The sequence below is a fragment of the Protomyctophum parallelum genome, assembly GCF_964188405.1.
Source record: "Protomyctophum parallelum genome assembly, chromosome: 2".
NCBI classification, from domain to species: Eukaryota; Metazoa; Chordata; class Actinopteri; order Myctophiformes; family Myctophidae; genus Protomyctophum; species Protomyctophum parallelum.
The window spans coordinates 31930440-31949961 of NC_139699.1; positions in this window are offsets into that span (position 1 = coordinate 31930440).

Genomic DNA, 19522 nt, shown 5'->3' on the forward strand with positions numbered 1-19522 from the left:
TTTTTTTTTTTTTTTTCAAATCCTCAAAAATGATGAAAAACGGCGTGCTATAGTATGCCGTACGGTATGGGCTATAGCCCATGTTCAGAAATGATGAAAAACGAGGTTTATTTATTTTTTAAATTTCAAAAAACGATGGGCTATAACCCATGTTTTTTTTCTTTTTTCAAATCCTCAAAAATGATAAAAAACGGTGTGCTATAGTATGCCGTACGGTATGGGCTATAGCCCATGTTCAAAAATGAGGAAAAACGAGGTTATTCTTTTTTTCAAAATTTCAAAAAACGATGGGCTATAACCCATGTTTTTTTTTTCTTTTTCTTTTTTTTTATCCTCAAAAATGATGAAAAACGGCGTGCTATAGTATGCCGTACGGTATGGGCTATAGCCCATGTTCAAAAATGATGAAAAACGAGGTTATTTTTTTTCTCCAAAATTTCAAAAAACGATGGGCTATAACCCATGTTTTTTGTTTTTGTTTTTTTTGTTTTTTTTAATCCTCAAAAATGATGAAAAACGGCGTGCTATAGTATGCCGTACGGTATGGGCTATAGCCCATGTTCAGAAATGATGAAAAACAAGGTTTATTTATTTTTTAAATTTCAAAAAACGATGGGATATAACCCATGTTTTTTTTCTTTTTTCAAATCCTCAAAAATGATGAAAAACGGTGTGCTATAGTATGCCGTTACGTATGGGCTATAGCCCATGTTCAAAAATGATGAAAAACGAGTTATTCTTTTTCTCCAAAATTTCAAAAAACGATGGGCTATAACCCATGTTTTTTTTTTTTTTTTCAAATCCTCAAAAATGATGAAAAACGGCGTGCTATAGTATGCCGTACGGTATGGGCTATAGCCCATGTTCAAAAATGATGAAAAACGAGGTTATTCTTTTTTTCAAAATTTCAAAAAACGATGGGCTACCCATGTTTTTTTTTTTTTTTTTTTTTAATCCTCAAAAATGATGAAAAAACGGCGTGCTATAGTATGCCGTACGGTATGGGCTATAGCCCATGTTCAGAAATGATGAAAAACAAGGTTTTTTTTTTTTTTTAATTTCAAAAATCGATGGGCTATAACCCATGTTTTTTTTTGTCTTTTTCTTTTTTTTAAATCCTCAAAATGATGAAAAACTGCGTGCTATAGTATGCCGTACGGTATGGGCTATAGCCCATGTTCAAAAATGATGAAAAACGAGTTTTTTTTTTTTTTTCAAAATTTCAAAAAAACGATGGGCTATAACCCATGTTTTTTTTTCTTTTTTCAAATCCTCAAAAATGATGAAAAACGGTGTGCTATAGTATGCCGTACGGTATGAGCTATAGCCCATGTTCAAAAATGAGGAAAAACGAGGTTATTCTTTTTTTCAAAATTTCAAAAAACGATGGGCTATAACCCATGTTTTTTTTTTTTTTATCCTCAAAAATGATGAAAAACGGCGTGCTATAGTATGCCGTACGGTATGGGCCTATAGCCCATGTTCAAAAATGATGAAAAACGAGGTTATTTTTTTTCTCCAAAATTTCAAAAAACGATGGGCTATAACCCATGTTTTTTTTTTTTTTTTTTTTTTCAAATCATCAAAAATTATGAAAAACGGCGTGCTATAGTATGCCGTACGGTATGGGCTATAGCCCATGTTCAAAAATGATGAAAAACGAGGTTATTATTCTTTTCAAAATTTCAAAAAACGATGGGCTATAACCCATGTTTTTTTTTTTTTTTTTTTTTTCAAATCCTCAAAATGATGAAAAACGGCGTGCTATAGTATGCCGTACGGTATGGGCTATAGCCCATGTTCAGAAATGATGAAAAACAAGGTTTTTTTTTTTTTTAATTTCAAAAAACGATGGGCTATAACCCATGTTTTTTTCTTTTTTTTTAAATCCTCAAAAATGATGAAAAACGGCGTGCTATAGTATGCCGTACGGTATGGGCTATAGCCCATGTTCAGAAATGATGAAAAACGAGGTTTATTTATTTTTTAAATTTCAAAAAACGATGGGCTATAACCCATGTTTTTTTTCTTTTTTCAAATCCTCAAAAATGATAAAAAACGGTGTGCTATAGTATGCCGTACGGTATGGGCTATAGCCCATGTTCAAAAATGAGGAAAAACGAGGTTATTCTTTTTTTCAAAATTTCAAAAAACGATGGGCTATAACCCATGTTTTTTTTTTCTTTTTCTTTTTTTTTATCCTCAAAAATGATGAAAAACGGCGTGCTATAGTATGCCGTACGGTATGGGCTATAGCCCATGTTCAAAAATGATGAAAAACGAGGTTATTTTTTTTCTCCAAAATTTCAAAAAACGATGGGCTATAACCCATGTTTTTTTTTTTGTTTTTTTTGTTTTTTTTAATCCTCAAAAATGATGAAAAACGGCGTGCTATAGTATGCCGTACGGTATGGGCTATAGCCCATGTTCAAAAATGATGAAAAACGAGTTTTTTTTTTCTTTTTCAAAATTTCAAAAAACGATGGGCTATAACCCATGTTTTTTTTCTTTTTTCAAATCCTCAAAAATGATGAAAAACGGTGTGCTATAGTATGCCGTACGGTATGGGCTATAGCCCATGTTCAAAAATGAGGAAAAACGAGGTTATTCTTTTTTTCAAAATTTCAAAAAATGATGGGCTATAACCCATGTTTTTTTTTTTTTTATCCTCAAAAATGATGAAAAACGGCGTGCTATAGTATGCCGTACGGTATGGGCTATAGCCCATGTTCAAAAATGATGAAAAACGAGGTTATTTTTTTTCTCCAAAATTTCAAAAAACGATGGGCTATAACCCATGTTTTTTTTTTTTTTTTTTTTTTTTCAAATCCTCAAAAATGATGAAAAACGGCGTGCTATAGTATGCCGTACGGTATGGGCTATAGCCCATGTTCAAAAATGATGAAAAACGAGGTTATTCTTTTTTTCAAAATTTCAAAAAACGATGGGCTACCCATGTTTTTTTTTTTTTTTTTTTTTTTAATCCTCAAAAATGATGAAAAACGGCGTGCTATAGTATGCCGTACGGTATGGGCTATAGCCCATGTTCAGAAATGATGAAAAACAAGGTTTTTTTTTTTTTTTAATTTCAAAAATCGATGGGCTATAACCCATGTTTTTTTTTGTCTTTTTCTTTTTTTTAAATCCTCAAAAATGATGAAAAACTGCGTGCTATAGTATGCCGTACGGTATGGGCTATAGCCCATGTTCAAAAATGATGAAAAACGAGTTTTTTTTTTTTTTCAAAATTTCAAAAAACGATGGGCTATAACCCATGTTTTTTTTCTTTTTTCAAATCCTCAAAAATGATGAAAAACGGTGTGCTATAGTATGCCGTACGGTATGAGCTATAGCCCATGTTCAAAAATGAGGAAAAACGAGGTTATTCTTTTTTTCAAAATTTCAAAAAACGATGGGCTATAACCCATGTTTTTTTTTTTTTTATCCTCAAAAATGATGAAAAACGGCGTGCTATAGTATGCCGTACGGTATGGGCTATAGCCCATGTTCAAAAATGATGAAAAACGAGGTTATTTTTTTTCTCCAAAATTTCAAAAAACGATGGGCTATAACCCATGTTTTTTTTTTTTTTTTTTTTTTTCAAATCATCAAAAATTATGAAAAACGGCGTGCTATAGTATGCCGTACGGTATGGGCTATAGCCCATGTTCAAAAATGATGAAAAACGAGGTTATTATTCTTTTCAAAATTTCAAAAAACGATGGGCTATAACCCATGTTTTTTTTTTTTTTTTTTTTTTCAAATCCTCAAAAATGATGAAAAACGGCGTGCTATAGTATGCCGTACGGTATGGGCTATAGCCCATGTTCAGAAATGATGAAAAACAAGGTTTTTTTTTTTTTTAATTTCAAAAAACGATGGGCTATAACCCATGTTTTTTTCTTTTTTTTTAAATCCTCAAAAATGATGAAAAACGGCGTGCTATAGTATGCCGTACGGTATGGGCTATAGCCCATGTTCAGAAATGATGAAAAACGAGGTTTATTTATTTTTTAAATTTCAAAAAACGATGGGCTATAACCCATGTTTTTTTTCTTTTTTCAAATCCTCAAAAATGATAAAAAACGGTGTGCTATAGTATGCCGTACGGTATGGGCTATAGCCCATGTTCAAAAATGAGGAAAAACGAGGTTATTCTTTTTTTCAAAATTTCAAAAAACGATGGGCTATAACCCATGTTTTTTTTTTCTTTTTCTTTTTTTTTATCCTCAAAAATGATGAAAAACGGCGTGCTATAGTATGCCGTACGGTATGGGCTATAGCCCATGTTCAAAAATGATGAAAAACGAGGTTATTTTTTTTCTCCAAAATTTCAAAAAACGATGGGCTATAACCCATGTTTTTTTTTTTGTTTTTTTTGTTTTTTTTAATCCTCAAAAATGATGAAAAACGGCGTGCTATAGTATGCCGTACGGTATGGGCTATAGCCCATGTTCAAAAATGATGAAAAACGAGTTTTTTTTTTCTTTTTCAAAATTTCAAAAAACGATGGGCTATAACCCATGTTTTTTTTCTTTTTTCAAATCCTCAAAAATGATGAAAAACGGTGTGCTATAGTATGCCGTACGGTATGGGCTATAGCCCATGTTCAAAAATGAGGAAAAACGAGGTTATTCTTTTTTTCAAAATTTCAAAAAACGATGGGCTATAACCCATGTTTTTTTTTTTTTTATCCTCAAAAATGATGAAAAACGGCGTGCTATAGTATGCCGTACGGTATGGGCTATAGCCCATGTTCAAAAATGATGAAAAACGAGGTTATTTTTTTTCTCCAAAATTTCAAAAAACGATGGGCTATAACCCATGTTTTTTTTTTTTTTTTTTTTTTTTCAAATCATCAAAAATTATGAAAAACGGCGTGCTATAGTATGCTGTACGGTATGGGCTATAGCCCATGTTCAAAAATGATGAAAAACGAGGTTATTATTCTTTTCAAAATTTCAAAAAACGATGGGCTATAACCCATGTTTTTTTTTTTTTTTTCAAATCCTCAAAAATGATGAAAAACGGCGTGCTATAGTATGCCGTACGGTATGGGCTATAGCCCATGTTCAGAAATGATGAAAAACAAGGTTTTTTTTTTTTTTAATTTCAAAAAACGATGGGCTATAACCCATGTTTTTTTCTTTTTTTTTAAATCCTCAAAAATGATGAAAAACGGCGTGCTATAGTATGCCGTACGGTATGGGCTATAGCCCATGTTCAGAAATGATGAAAAACGAGGTTTATTTATTTTTTAAATTTCAAAAAACGATGGGCTATAACCCATGTTTTTTTTCTTTTTTCAAATCCTCAAAAATGATGAAAAACGGCGTGCTATAGTATGCCGTACGGTATGGGCTATAGCCCATGTTCAAAAATGATGAAAAACGAGGTTATTTTTTTTCTCCAAAATTTCAAAAAACGATGGGCTATAACCCATGTTTTTTTTTTGTTTTTTTTTTTCAAATCATCAAAAATTATGAAAAACGGCGTGCTATAGTATGCCGTACGGTATGGGCTATAGCCCATGTTCAAAAATGATGAAAAACGAGGTTATTATTCTTTTCAAAATTTCAAAAAACGATGGGCTATAACCCATGTTTTTTTTTTTGTTTTTTTTTTCAAATCCTCAAAAATGATGAAAAACGGCGTGCTATAGTATGCCGTACGGTATGGGCTATAGCCCATGTTCAGAAATGATGAAAAACGAGGTTTATTTATTTTTTAAATTTCAAAAAACGATGGGCTATAACCCATGTTTTTTTTCTTTTTTCAAATCCTCAAAAATGATAAAAAACGGTGTGCTATAGTATGCCGTACGGTATGGGCTATAGCCCATGTTCAAAAATGAGGAAAAACGAGGTTATTCTTTTTTTCAAAATTTCAAAAAACGATGGGCTATAACCCATGTTTTTTTTTTCTTTTTCTTTTTTTTTATCCTCAAAAATGATGAAAAACGGCGTGCTATAGTATGCCGTACGGTATGGGCTATAGCCCATGTTCAAAAATGATGAAAAACGAGGTTATTTTTTTTCTCCAAAATTTCAAAAAACGATGGGCTATAACCCATGTTTTTTGTTTTTGTTTTTTTTGTTTTTTTTAATCCTCAAAAATGATGAAAAACGGCGTGCTATAGTATGCCGTACGGTATGGGCTATAGCCCATGTTCAGAAATGATGAAAAACAAGGTTTATTTATTTTTTAAATTTCAAAAAACGATGGGATATAACCCATGTTTTTTTTCTTTTTTCAAATCCTCAAAAATGATGAAAAACGGTGTGCTATAGTATGCCGTACGGTATGGGCTATAGCCCATGTTCAAAAATGATGAAAAACGAGGTTATTCTTTTTCTCCAAAATTTCAAAAAACGATGGGCTATAACCCATGTTTTTTTTTTTTTTTCAAATCCTCAAAAATGATGAAAAACGGCGTGCTATAGTATGCCGTACGGTATGGGCTATAGCCCATGTTCAAAAATGATGAAAAACGAGGTTATTCTTTTTTTCAAAATTTCAAAAAACGATGGGCTACCCATGTTTTTTTTTTTTTTTTTTTTTTTAATCCTCAAAAATGATGAAAAACGGCGTGCTATAGTATGCCGTACGGTATGGGCTATAGCCCATGTTCAGAAATGATGAAAAACAAGGTTTTTTTTTTTTTTTAATTTCAAAAATCGATGGGCTATAACCCATGTTTTTTTTTGTCTTTTTCTTTTTTTTAAATCCTCAAAAATGATGAAAAACTGCGTGCTATAGTATGCCGTACGGTATGGGCTATAGCCCATGTTCAAAAATGATGAAAAACGAGTTTTTTTTTTTTTTCAAAATTTCAAAAAACGATGGGCTATAACCCATGTTTTTTTTCTTTTTTCAAATCCTCAAAAATGATGAAAAACGGTGTGCTATAGTATGCCGTACGGTATGGGCTATAGCCCATGTTCAAAAATGAGGAAAAACGAGGTTATTCTTTTTTTCAAAATTTCAAAAAACGATGGGCTATAACCCATGTTTTTTTTTTTTTTATCCTCAAAAATGATGAAAAACGGCGTGCTATAGTATGCCGTACGGTATGGGCTATAGCCCATGTTCAAAAATGATGAAAAACGAGGTTATTTTTTTTCTCCAAAATTTCAAAAAACGATGGGCTATAACCCATGTTTTTTTTTTTTTTTTTTTTTTTTCAAATCATCAAAAATTATGAAAAACGGCGTGCTATAGTATGCCGTACGGTATGGGCTATAGCCCATGTTCAAAAATGATGAAAAACGAGGTTATTATTCTTTTCAAAATTTCAAAAAACGATGGGCTATAACCCATGTTTTTTTTTTTTTTTTTTTTTTCAAATCCTCAAAAATGATGAAAAACGGCGTGCTATAGTATGCCGTACGGTATGGGCTATAGCCCATGTTCAGAAATGATGAAAAACAAGGTTTTTTTTTTTTTTAATTTCAAAAAACGATGGGCTACCCATGTTTTTTTTTTTTTTTTTTTTTTTAATCCTCAAAAATGATGAAAAACGGCGTGCTATAGTATGCCGTACGGTATGGGCTATAGCCCATGTTCAGAAATGATGAAAAACAAGGTTTTTTTTTTTTTTTAATTTCAAAAATCGATGGGCTATAACCCATGTTTTTTTTTGTCTTTTTCTTTTTTTTAAATCCTCAAAAATGATGAAAAACTGCGTGCTATAGTATGCCGTACGGTATGGGCTATAGCCCATGTTCAAAAATGATGAAAAACGAGTTTTTTTTTTTTTTCAAAATTTCAAAAAACGATGGGCTATAACCCATGTTTTTTTTCTTTTTTCAAATCCTCAAAAATGATGAAAAACGGTGTGCTATAGTATGCCGTACGGTATGGGCTATAGCCCATGTTCAAAAATGAGGAAAAACGAGGTTATTCTTTTTTTCAAAATTTCAAAAAACGATGGGCTATAACCCATGTTTTTTTTTTTTTTATCCTCAAAAATGATGAAAAACGGCGTGCTATAGTATGCCGTACGGTATGGGCTATAGCCCATGTTCAAAAATGATGAAAAACGAGGTTATTTTTTTTCTCCAAAATTTCAAAAAACGATGGGCTATAACCCATGTTTTTTTTTTTTTTTTTTTTTTTCAAATCATCAAAAATTATGAAAAACGGCGTGCTATAGTATGCCGTACGGTATGGGCTATAGCCCATGTTCAAAAATGATGAAAAACGAGGTTATTATTCTTTTCAAAATTTCAAAAAACGATGGGCTATAACCCATGTTTTTTTTTTTTTTTTTTTTTTCAAATCCTCAAAAATGATGAAAAACGGCGTGCTATAGTATGCCGTACGGTATGGGCTATAGCCCATGTTCAGAAATGATGAAAAACAAGGTTTTTTTTTTTTTTAATTTCAAAAAACGATGGGCTATAACCCATGTTTTTTTCTTTTTTTTTAAATCCTCAAAAATGATGAAAAACGGCGTGCTATAGTATGCCGTACGGTATGGGCTATAGCCCATGTTCAGAAATGATGAAAAACGAGGTTTATTTATTTTTTAAATTTCAAAAAACGATGGGCTATAACCCATGTTTTTTTTCTTTTTTCAAATCCTCAAAAATGATAAAAAACGGTGTGCTATAGTATGCCGTACGGTATGGGCTATAGCCCATGTTCAAAAATGATGAAAAACGAGGTTATTTTTTTTCTCCAAAATTTCAAAAAACGATGGGCTATAACCCATGTTTTTTTTTTTTTTTTTTTTTTTTCAAATCATCAAAAATTATGAAAAACGGCGTGCTATAGTATGCCGTACGGTATGGGCTATAGCCCATGTTCAAAAATGATGAAAAACGAGGTTATTATTCTTTTCAAAATTTCAAAAAACGATGGGCTATAACCCATGTTTTTTTTTTTTTTTTTTTTTTCAAATCCTCAAAAATGATGAAAAACGGCGTGCTATAGTATGCCGTACGGTATGGGCTATAGCCCATGTTCAGAAATGATGAAAAACAAGGTTTTTTTTTTTTTTAATTTCAAAAAACGATGGGCTATAACCCATGTTTTTTTCTTTTTTTTTAAATCCTCAAAAATGATGAAAAACGGCGTGCTATAGTATGCCGTACGGTATGGGCTATAGCCCATGTTCAGAAATGATGAAAAACGAGGTTTATTTATTTTTTAAATTTCAAAAAACGATGGGCTATAACCCATGTTTTTTTTCTTTTTTCAAATCCTCAAAAATGATAAAAAACGGTGTGCTATAGTATGCCGTACGGTATGGGCTATAGCCCATGTTCAAAAATGAGGAAAAACGAGGTTATTCTTTTTTTCAAAATTTCAAAAAACGATGGGCTATAACCCATGTTTTTTTTTTCTTTTTCTTTTTTTTTATCCTCAAAAATGATGAAAAACGGCGTGCTATAGTATGCCGTACGGTATGGGCTATAGCCCATGTTCAAAAATGATGAAAAACGAGGTTATTTTTTTTCTCCAAAATTTCAAAAAACGATGGGCTATAACCCATGTTTTTTTTTTTGTTTTTTTTGTTTTTTTTAATCCTCAAAAATGATGAAAAACGGCGTGCTATAGTATGCCGTACGGTATGGGCTATAGCCCATGTTCAAAAATGATGAAAAACGAGTTTTTTTTTTCTTTTTCAAAATTTCAAAAAACGATGGGCTATAACCCATGTTTTTTTTCTTTTTTCAAATCCTCAAAAATGATGAAAAACGGTGTGCTATAGTATGCCGTACGGTATGGGCTATAGCCCATGTTCAAAAATGAGGAAAAACGAGGTTATTCTTTTTTTCAAAATTTCAAAAAACGATGGGCTATAACCCATGTTTTTTTTTTTTTTATCCTCAAAAATGATGAAAAACGGCGTGCTATAGTATGCCGTACGGTATGGGCTATAGCCCATGTTCAAAAATGATGAAAAACGAGGTTATTTTTTTTCTCCAAAATTTCAAAAAACGATGGGCTATAACCCATGTTTTTTTTTTTTTTTTTTTTTTTTCAAATCATCAAAAATTATGAAAAACGGCGTGCTATAGTATGCCGTACGGTATGGGCTATAGCCCATGTTCAAAAATGATGAAAAACGAGGTTATTATTCTTTTCAAAATTTCAAAAAACGATGGGCTATAACCCATGTTTTTTTTTTTTTTTTCAAATCCTCAAAAATGATGAAAAACGGCGTGCTATAGTATGCCGTACGGTATGGGCTATAGCCCATGTTCAGAAATGATGAAAAACAAGGTTTTTTTTTTTTTTAATTTCAAAAAACGATGGGCTATAACCCATGTTTTTTTCTTTTTTTTTAAATCCTCAAAAATGATGAAAAACGGCGTGCTATAGTATGCCGTACGGTATGGGCTATAGCCCATGTTCAGAAATGATGAAAAACGAGGTTTATTTATTTTTTAAATTTCAAAAAACGATGGGCTATAACCCATGTTTTTTTTCTTTTTTCAAATCCTCAAAAATGATAAAAAACTGTGTGCTATAGTATGCCGTACGGTATGGGCTATAGCCCATGTTCAAAAATGAGGAAAAACGAGGTTATTCTTTTTTTCAAAATTTCAAAAAACGATGGGCTATAACCCATGTTTTTTTTTTCTTTTTCTTTTTTTTTATCCTCAAAAATGATGAAAAACGGCGTGCTATAGTATGCCGTACGGTATGGGCTATAGCCCATGTTCAAAAATGATGAAAAACGAGGTTATTTATTTTCTCCAAAATTTCAAAAAACGATGGGCTATAACCCATGTTTTTTTTTTTGTTTTTTTTGTTTTTTTTAATCCTCAAAAATGATGAAAAACGGCGTGCTATAGTATGCCGTACGGTATGGGCTATAGCCCATGTTCAGAAATGATGAAAAACAAGGTTTATTTATTTTTTAAATTTCAAAAAACGATGGGCTATAACCCATGTTTTTTTTCTTTTTTCAAATCCTCAAAAATGATGAAAAACGGTGTGCTATAGTATGCCGTACGGTATGGGCTATAGCCCATGTTCAAAAATGATGAAAAACGAGGTTATTCTTTTTCTCCAAAATTTCAAAAAACGATGGGCTATAACCCATGTTTTTTTTTCTTTTTTCAAATCCTCAAAAATGATGAAAAACGGCGTGCTATAGTATGCCGTACGGTATGGGCTATAGCCCATGTTCAAAAATGATGAAAAACGAGGTTATTCTTTTTTTCAAAATTTCAAAAAACGATGGGCTACCCATGTTTTTTTTTTTTTTTTTTTTTTAATCCTCAAAAATGATGAAAAACGGCGTGCTATAGTATGCCGTACGGTATGGGCTATAGCCCATGTTCAGAAATGATAAAAAACAAGTTTTTTTTTTTTTTTTTTTTTTCAAAAAACGATGGGCTATAACCCATGTTTTTTTTTGTCTTTTTCTTTTTTTTTAAATCCTCAAAAATGATGAAAAACTGCGTGCTATAGTATGCCGTACGGTATGGGCTATAGCCCATGTTCAAAAATGATGAAAAACGAGGTTTTTTTTTTTTTCAAAATTTCAAAAAACGATGGGCTATAACCCATGTTTTTTTTCTTTTTTCAAATCCTCAAAAATGATGAAAAACGGTGTGCTATAGTATGCCGTACGGTATGGGCTATAGCCCATGTTCAAAAATGAGGAAAAACGAGGTTATTCTTTTTTTCAAAATTTCAAAAAACGATGGGCTATAACCCATGTTTTTTTTTTTTTAATCCTCAAAAATGATGAAAAACGGCGTGCTATAGTATGCCGTACGGTATGGGCTATAGCCCATGTTCAAAAATGATGAAAAACGAGGTTATTTTTTTTCTCCAAAATTTCAAAAAACGATGGGCTATAACCCATGTTTTTTTTTTTTTTCAAATCCTCAAAAATTATGAAAAACGGCGTGCTATAGTATGCCGTACGGTATGGGCTATAGCCCATGTTCAAAAATGATGAAAAACGAGGTTATTATTCTTTTCAAAATTTCAAAAAACGATGGGCTATAACCCATGTTTTTTTTTTTTTTTTTTTTCAAATCCTCAAAAATGATGAAAAACGGCGTGCTATAGTATGCCGTACGGTATGGGCTATAGCCCATGTTCAGAAATGATGAAAAACAAGGTTTTTTTTTTTTTTAATTTCAAAAAACGATGGGCTATAACCCATGTTTTTTTCTTTTTTTTCTTTTTTTTTAAATCCTCAAAAATGATGAAAAACGGCGTGCTATAGTATGCCGTACGGTATGGGCTATAGCCCATGTTCAAAAATGATGAAAAACGAGGTTATTTTTTTTTTCAAAATTTCAAAAAACGATGGGCTATAACCCATGTTTTTTTTCTTTTTTCAAATCCTCAAAAATGATGAAAAACGGTGTGCTATAGTATGCCGTACGGTATGGGCTATAGCCCATGTTCAAAAATGAGGAAAAACGAGGTTATTCTTTTTTTCAAAATTTCAAAAAACGATGGGCTATAACCCATGTCTTTTTTTTTTTTTTTTTTTTTTTTTTTTTTATCCTCAAAAATGATGAAAAACGGCGTGCTATAGTATGCCGTACGGTATGGGCTATAGCCCATGTTCAAAAATGATGAAAAACGAGGTTATTCTTTTTTTCAAAATTTCAAAAAACGATGGGCTACCCATGTTTTTTTTTTTTTTTTTTTTTTTAATCCTCAAAAATGATGAAAAACGGCGTGCTATAGTATGCCGTACGGTATGGGCTATAGCCCATGTTCAGAAATGATGAAAAACAAGGTTTTTTTTTTTTTTAATTTCAAAAAACGATGGGCTATAACCCATGTTTTTTTTTGTCTTTTTCTTTTTTTTTAAATCCTCAAAAATGATGACAAACTGCGTGCTATAGTATGCCGTACGGTATGGGCTATAGCCCATGTTCAAAAATGATGAAAAACGAGTTTTTTTTTTTTTTCAAAATTTCAAAAAACGATGGGCTATAACCCATGTTTTTTTTCTTTTTTCAAATCCTCAAAAATGATGAAAAACGGTGTGCTATAGTATGCCGTACGGTATGGGCTATAGCCCATGTTCAAAAATGAGGAAAAACGAGGTTATTCTTTTTTTCAAAATTTCAAAAAACGATGGGCTATAACCCATGTTTTTTTTTTTTTAATCCTCAAAAATGATGAAAAACGGCGTGCTATAGTATGCCGTACGGTATGGGCTATAGCCCATGTTAAAAAATGATGAAAAACGAGGTTATTTTTTTTTCTCCAAAATTTCAAAAAACGATGGGCTATAACCCATGTTTGTTTTTTTTTTGTTTTTTTTCAAATCATCAAAAATTATGAAAAACGGCGTGCTATAGTATGCCGTACGGTATGGGCTATAGCCCATGTTCAAAAATGATGAAAAACGAGGTTATTATTCTTTTCAAAATTTCAAAAAACGATGGGCTATAACCCATGTTTTTTTTTTTTTTTTTTTTTCAAATCCTCAAAAATGATGAAAAACGGCGTGCTATAGTATGCCGTACGGTATGGGCTATAGCCCATGTTCAGAAATGATGAAAAACAAGGTTTTTTTTTTTTTTAATTTAAAAAAACGATGGGCTATAACCCATGTTTTTTTCTTTTTTTTCTTTTTTTTTAAATCCTCAAAAATGATGAAAAACGGCGTGCTATAGTATGCCGTACGGTATGGGCTATAGCCCATGTTCAAAAATGATGAAAAACGAGGTTATTTTTTTTTTCAAAATTTCAAAAAACGATGGGCTATAACCCATGTTTTTTTTCTTTTTTCAAATCCTCAAAAATGATGAAAAACGGTGTGCTATAGTATGCCGTACGGTATGGGCTATAGCCCATGTTCAAAAATGAGGAAAAACGAGGTTATTCTTTTTTTCAAAATTTCAAAAAACGATGGGCTACCCATGTTTTTTTTTTTTTTTTTTTTTTAATCCTCAAAAATGATGAAAAACGGCGTGCTATAGTATGCCGTACGGTATGGGCTATAGCCCATGTTCAGAAATGATGAAAAACAAGGTTTTTTTTTTTTTTTAATTTCAAAAAACGATGGGCTATAACCCATGTTTTTTTTTGTCTTTTTCTTTTTTTTTAAATCCTCAAAAATGATGAAAAACTGCGTGCTATAGTATGCCGTACGGCGTACGGTATGGGCTATAGCCCATGTTCAAAAATGATGAAAAACTAGTTTTTTTTTTTTTTCAAAATTTCAAAAAACGATGGGCTATAACCCATGTTTTTTTTCTTTTTTCAAATCCTCAAAAATGATGAAAAACGGTGTGCTATAGTATGCCGTACGGTATGGGCTATAGCCCATGTTCAAAAATGAGGAAAAACGAGGTTATTCTTTTTTTCAAAATTTCAAAAAACGATGGGCTATAACCCATGTTTTTTTTTTTTTAATCCTCAAAAATGATGAAAAACGGCGTGCTATAGTATGCCGTACGGTATGGGCTATAGCCCATGTTAAAAAATGATGAAAAACGAGGTTATTTTTTTTCTCCAAAATTTCAAAAAACGATGGGCTATAACCCATGTTTTATTTATTTTTTATTTTTTTTAAATCATCAAAAATTATGAAAAACGGCGTGCTATAGTATGCCGTACGGTATGAGCTATAGCCCATGTTCAAAAATGATGAAAAACGAGGTTATTATTCTTTTCAAAATTTCAAAAAACGATGGGCTATAACCCATGTTTTTTTTTTTTTTTTTTTTTTCAAATCCTCAAAAATGATGAAACAGGCGTGCTATAGTATGCCGAAACGGTATGGGCTATAGCCCATGTTCAGAAATGATGAAAAACAAGGTTTTTTTTTTTTTTAATTTCAAAAAACGATGGGCTATAACCCATGTTTTTTTTCTTTTTTCAAATCCTCAAAAATGATGAAAAACGGTGTGCTATAGTATGCCGTACGGTATGGGCTATAGCCCATGTTCAAAAATGAGGAAAAACGAGGTTATTCTTGTTTTCAAAATTTCAAAAGACGATGGGCTATAACCCATGTCTTTTTTTTTTTTTTTTTTTTTTTTTTTTTTTTTATCCTCAAAAATGATGAAAAACGGCGTGCTATAGTATGCCGTACGGTATGGGCTATAGCCCATGTTCAAAAATGAGGAAAAACGAGGTTATTCTTGTTTTCAAAATTTCAAAAAACGATGGGCTATAACCCATGTTTCTTTTTTTTTTTTTTTTTTTTTCAAATCCTCAAAAATGATGAAAAACGGCGTGCTATAGTATGCCGTACGGTATGGGCTATAGCCCATGTTAGAAAATGATGAAAAACGAGGTTATTCTTTTTTTCAAAATTTCAAAAAACGATGGGCTATAACCCATGTTTTTTTTTTTTTTTTTTTTTTCAAATCCTCAAAAATGATGAAAAACGGCGTGCTATAGTATGCCGTACGGTATGGGCTATAGCCCATGTTCAGAAATGATGAAAAACAAGGTTTTTTTTTTTTTAATTTCAAAAAACGATGGGCTATAACCCATGTTTTTTTCTTTTTTTTCTTTTTTTTTAAATCCTCAAAAATGATGAAAAACGGCGTGCTATAGTATGCCGTACGGTATGGGCTATAGCCCATGTTCAAAAATGATGAAAAACGAGGTTATTTTTTTTTTCAAAATTTCAAAAAACGATGGGCTATAACCCATGTTTTTTTTCTTTTTTCAAATCCTCAAAAATGATGAAAAACGGTGTGCTATAGTATGCCGTACGGTATGGGCTATAGCCCATGTTCAAAAATGAGGAAAAACGAGGTTATTCTTTTTTTCAAAATTTCAAAAAACGATGGGCTATAACCCATGTCTTTTTTTTTTTTTTTTTATCCTCAAAAATGATGAAAAACGGCGTGCTATAGTATGCCGTACGGTATGGGCTATAGCCCATGTTCAAAAATGATGAAAAACTAGGTTATTTTTTTTCTCCAAAATTTCAAAAAACGATGGGCTATAACCCATAGTCGGGGATCCAGTCACCGAAAATTTGAGAGGACCTGTGATGTCATGCTATACTTTTTTTTTGTGTTTTTTCTATTAATTTGGTCATTAAGGTCCACAGAATGAGAGGCCTGCTCTGCCGGAAACATTGCGAAAAAAAGTTATGGCCATTTTAGTATAACGAAGCCTTTATTTTTTTTGCCCATTTTCGCCTATTGTAAAAAACTAGGTTTCTTTTCTTAAAGTGCTCAGTAGGTTGTGTAGGCTGTCAATAAATGATTCCCAGATACACAGAACACATATGTGAACAGCACCAAGTCCAGAAATACACTCACAAAGCCTTTCCAAATGATTTATAGACATTTTTGGTACCAAAAATCCACCCGTTTTTTGCATTTTCCCCAAAACTTTCATCTTTACTTCAATAGTAATCAACTTTGCCATGGGTTATGACATCAGCCAATGTCTCATTCTTTTCATCAATCTTTATAGTCATTCCACAAATTTAATTTTATTAAAATCAACCATAAATTAAAGGAACTGTGGTGACTTTATTACCCTTATGCTCAAAATTCCCAGAGCCTTTTTCTTCTTGAAAACACCTGTACCCCCACAAAATTAAAGTGTAACACAACAAATTCAAAACAACACAAGTATTTTTTTTATTATAAAATAAACAGATGTGCACAGCTGATTCTTTATATTAGTTTAAATTTCACACCTAGTGTGAAGTGAGCTGTGCTATTTATGAATACTAATATATATTGTCTCTGTTGATCTTGATTGCCAGCTCAAAAAAGCTCAAAAAAGGAAATTAAACATTGTCTGAATAAAATAAAGATTATGGCATGACAGGAAAATGAAAACAACTAACTAATCAACTCACTCACTGTCACTGTCTTCGAGTGTGAGTTCAACTCGTGAACATTTTTTGGGGTCCCCAGTGCAGAGACAGGCAATGACACACTTGACACCGGCTCTTGCACAGGAGCATCCTCTGGCACACTTGCTTTTCTTGCAGTGGCAATATTTGGTGCGCTTGTATTGTGCAGGTTTTGCATCCTTCAGCATCATTGTTGCCACCAGCTTACCATTGACAAGCTCTCTGCCAAAGTTGGTTGCCACAGGGTAGGTTGGCTGAGACATGTGTGCCCTCTTACATACAACCAACTGATGCAGGGCTCTGAGAAGGTGTCATTTGAAGGCATCTTCAGTAGGTGGAAGGCAACGCATGACTCCTTTGATGTTACCAAAAAGATGGGCTCACAGTCCATCCAAGTTACCACTGAAGTCACTCCTCTCATACAGTGAAGCCATGTATCGTCTAGCCGCTGTCACAACATCTTGTGTAACATCCAGACGTTCCCCAGAGTCACCGTATTGGCACAGAGGCAGAAGGTCTTTCAGGTGATCAACGGCAGCTTTGTAGGCACGTCTTTTTCCTCTTCTGTAAAGATAGCTCACTGTGTCACATCCAGTCAGTATGTAGATGCTGAGGAGTATGGATGAAAGATCGGAAGCTTCAACATCATACTTCACTGCCAGGGCATCCACAATTGCATGAGCAGGTAGGTAGATATCCATCTTCTTTACCCATAGCTCCTGTAGGCCATCCATGTGTGTGATGTAATATATGCACATCATGATCACATCTGTGTCAGTAGCCACAACTACAGCCCGTTCGTGGTGCAGATGTTCTACTGAGTATGCAATGTGGGCAAACATCCTGGTATCTGCCTCCTCATGCTTCTCACAGGACAGTTCTGGAAGCTCAACCTGACAATATGCTGATAACAGAACAGTGCGACTAGGATCACGGAAAAGTCCACCCAGAATAAGTGTGCATCCAGCAGGAAGTGATTTGTGCTGAGCAGCCCATGCTTCTCCCATATAGTTCAACAGGTTTGCTTTATTCAGTGGATTTTGAACAAAGCCTTTCCATTCAGGTAAGGCAAGAGCATCATGTGGCTTGTACTCCTTCATCTTGCTGGGGCAAGTCTTCATTCTCTTCTCTCGTTCCTCGCCTTTCAGACTTTCAGCTGGAGAGACATCATATCGATCACCAACAAAGTGGATGCAGTCACAGTTGTCTGGGATACCACTAAAGAGCTGCTTCAGGTATTTTTCTTGCAGTTCATGGAAGGTGCTGCAACCAAGATGTTGGTGACGCTGGATGAATGCCATGGCATCAACCACCATTACAACAGGCTTGTCAAATGGTGGCAATATGTCCACTTCACACCATGAACTGCCAAGGGATGTCTTGATTGCAGCCAAGTAGTCAGCCTTATTCCCTTTTCGCATGGCATAACCTTGGTCAAGGGATGGATCTGGCTCAAACAGGGAGGCTGGGCAACTTGTCCACTCATGACCGAAGACTTCTACCTTCTTGTCTTCATCCAAGTCCTGCACAAAGTACAGGTTTCGGACAACAGCACTCTCTTCCTCGTAGACCTTCTTGGCTTTGAGCGCCATGGACATTGGCTTTTTTGTCTTTGCTGCAAATGTGGCAAGTTTCATTGGGGCTATTTTCTCACTGTCTGTTCTTCTTGCTGCAGCCAGTGCCTCCAATCCTTTTTCACGGGCGTACACAAAGTCTGTAGATGCAGATTTGTGGCCAGTTGAAATGTTAAGCAGCTCCTGTTCTTCACATATGAAGGGATCGATCATCTGGTTTTTGACTACATCTGTTATTTTCAGAACAGTTTCTGTGTCCTTTTGTCCTTGGCTTTTGGAGTCTTCATGGTGTTTGGTGTCCAGATGTACCATAGCCTTTGTCTGCTCTGAAACCGCTGTCAGACACGGAAGAGCGCGCAAGTATTTCTCCATGGCTGCTGGCTGCTGACTGATGCCAGTGAAGAGTTTTGTTTTGGCATCACGGTTGTATGTTTTCTCAAGTGCCATGTCTGTCCAGACACCATTAAAACGACCTTCAGTTTGATGCACAGTAAACTTCCCATCCTTGAATTCTCTATGGATGTCCGGAGCCAGTGTAGGTAGGCTTCTCATGGCTTCCAAGTAGTGGGGCAGGCAGGATACATACTTGTAGTGGCCAGCAGCTACAAGGTATGGTAACATCCTCTCTACTTCAGCCAGGTGTTCCTCCCACAGGCCTGCACGCTCAGCATGGATGAACCGCTTCAGAATCATCACCATGTCCATGTACTGTAGCCAGAGCTTTGAGGTAGGTGAAGTACATGTGCCATCAAACTCAGTCATCAAACATGACAGCTCCTTCAGCTGGTCAGTTGCATCAGCACATGCAGAAGATGCCTTCTCCTCATCCTTTTCTGAAAGGGCATCTAGGAGTAGCTGGACATTGATGGTAAGTGCAGATATCCACTCCAGGTCCTTCTCTTCAATGATTAGCCATTTGGAAAATGCTTCCCAGTGTAGGGCAAACATGGCTGCATGTACCATACTGTGGGCACGCATCATTGCGTAGTAGTCTTTCCCACTGATGATTTTGTTTGCTGTTCCACGGAGACAAACATCAGCTTCTACCATGATGTCTTCGATTCCAGTTGCCTGCATGAAATGCCCAATTGCTTTTAGGAAATTCTGAGCAATGTGAAATCCACCCATGCGCAAGATAAGTTTCTCATACATATGAGGGTTCTTCTTTTGCAGA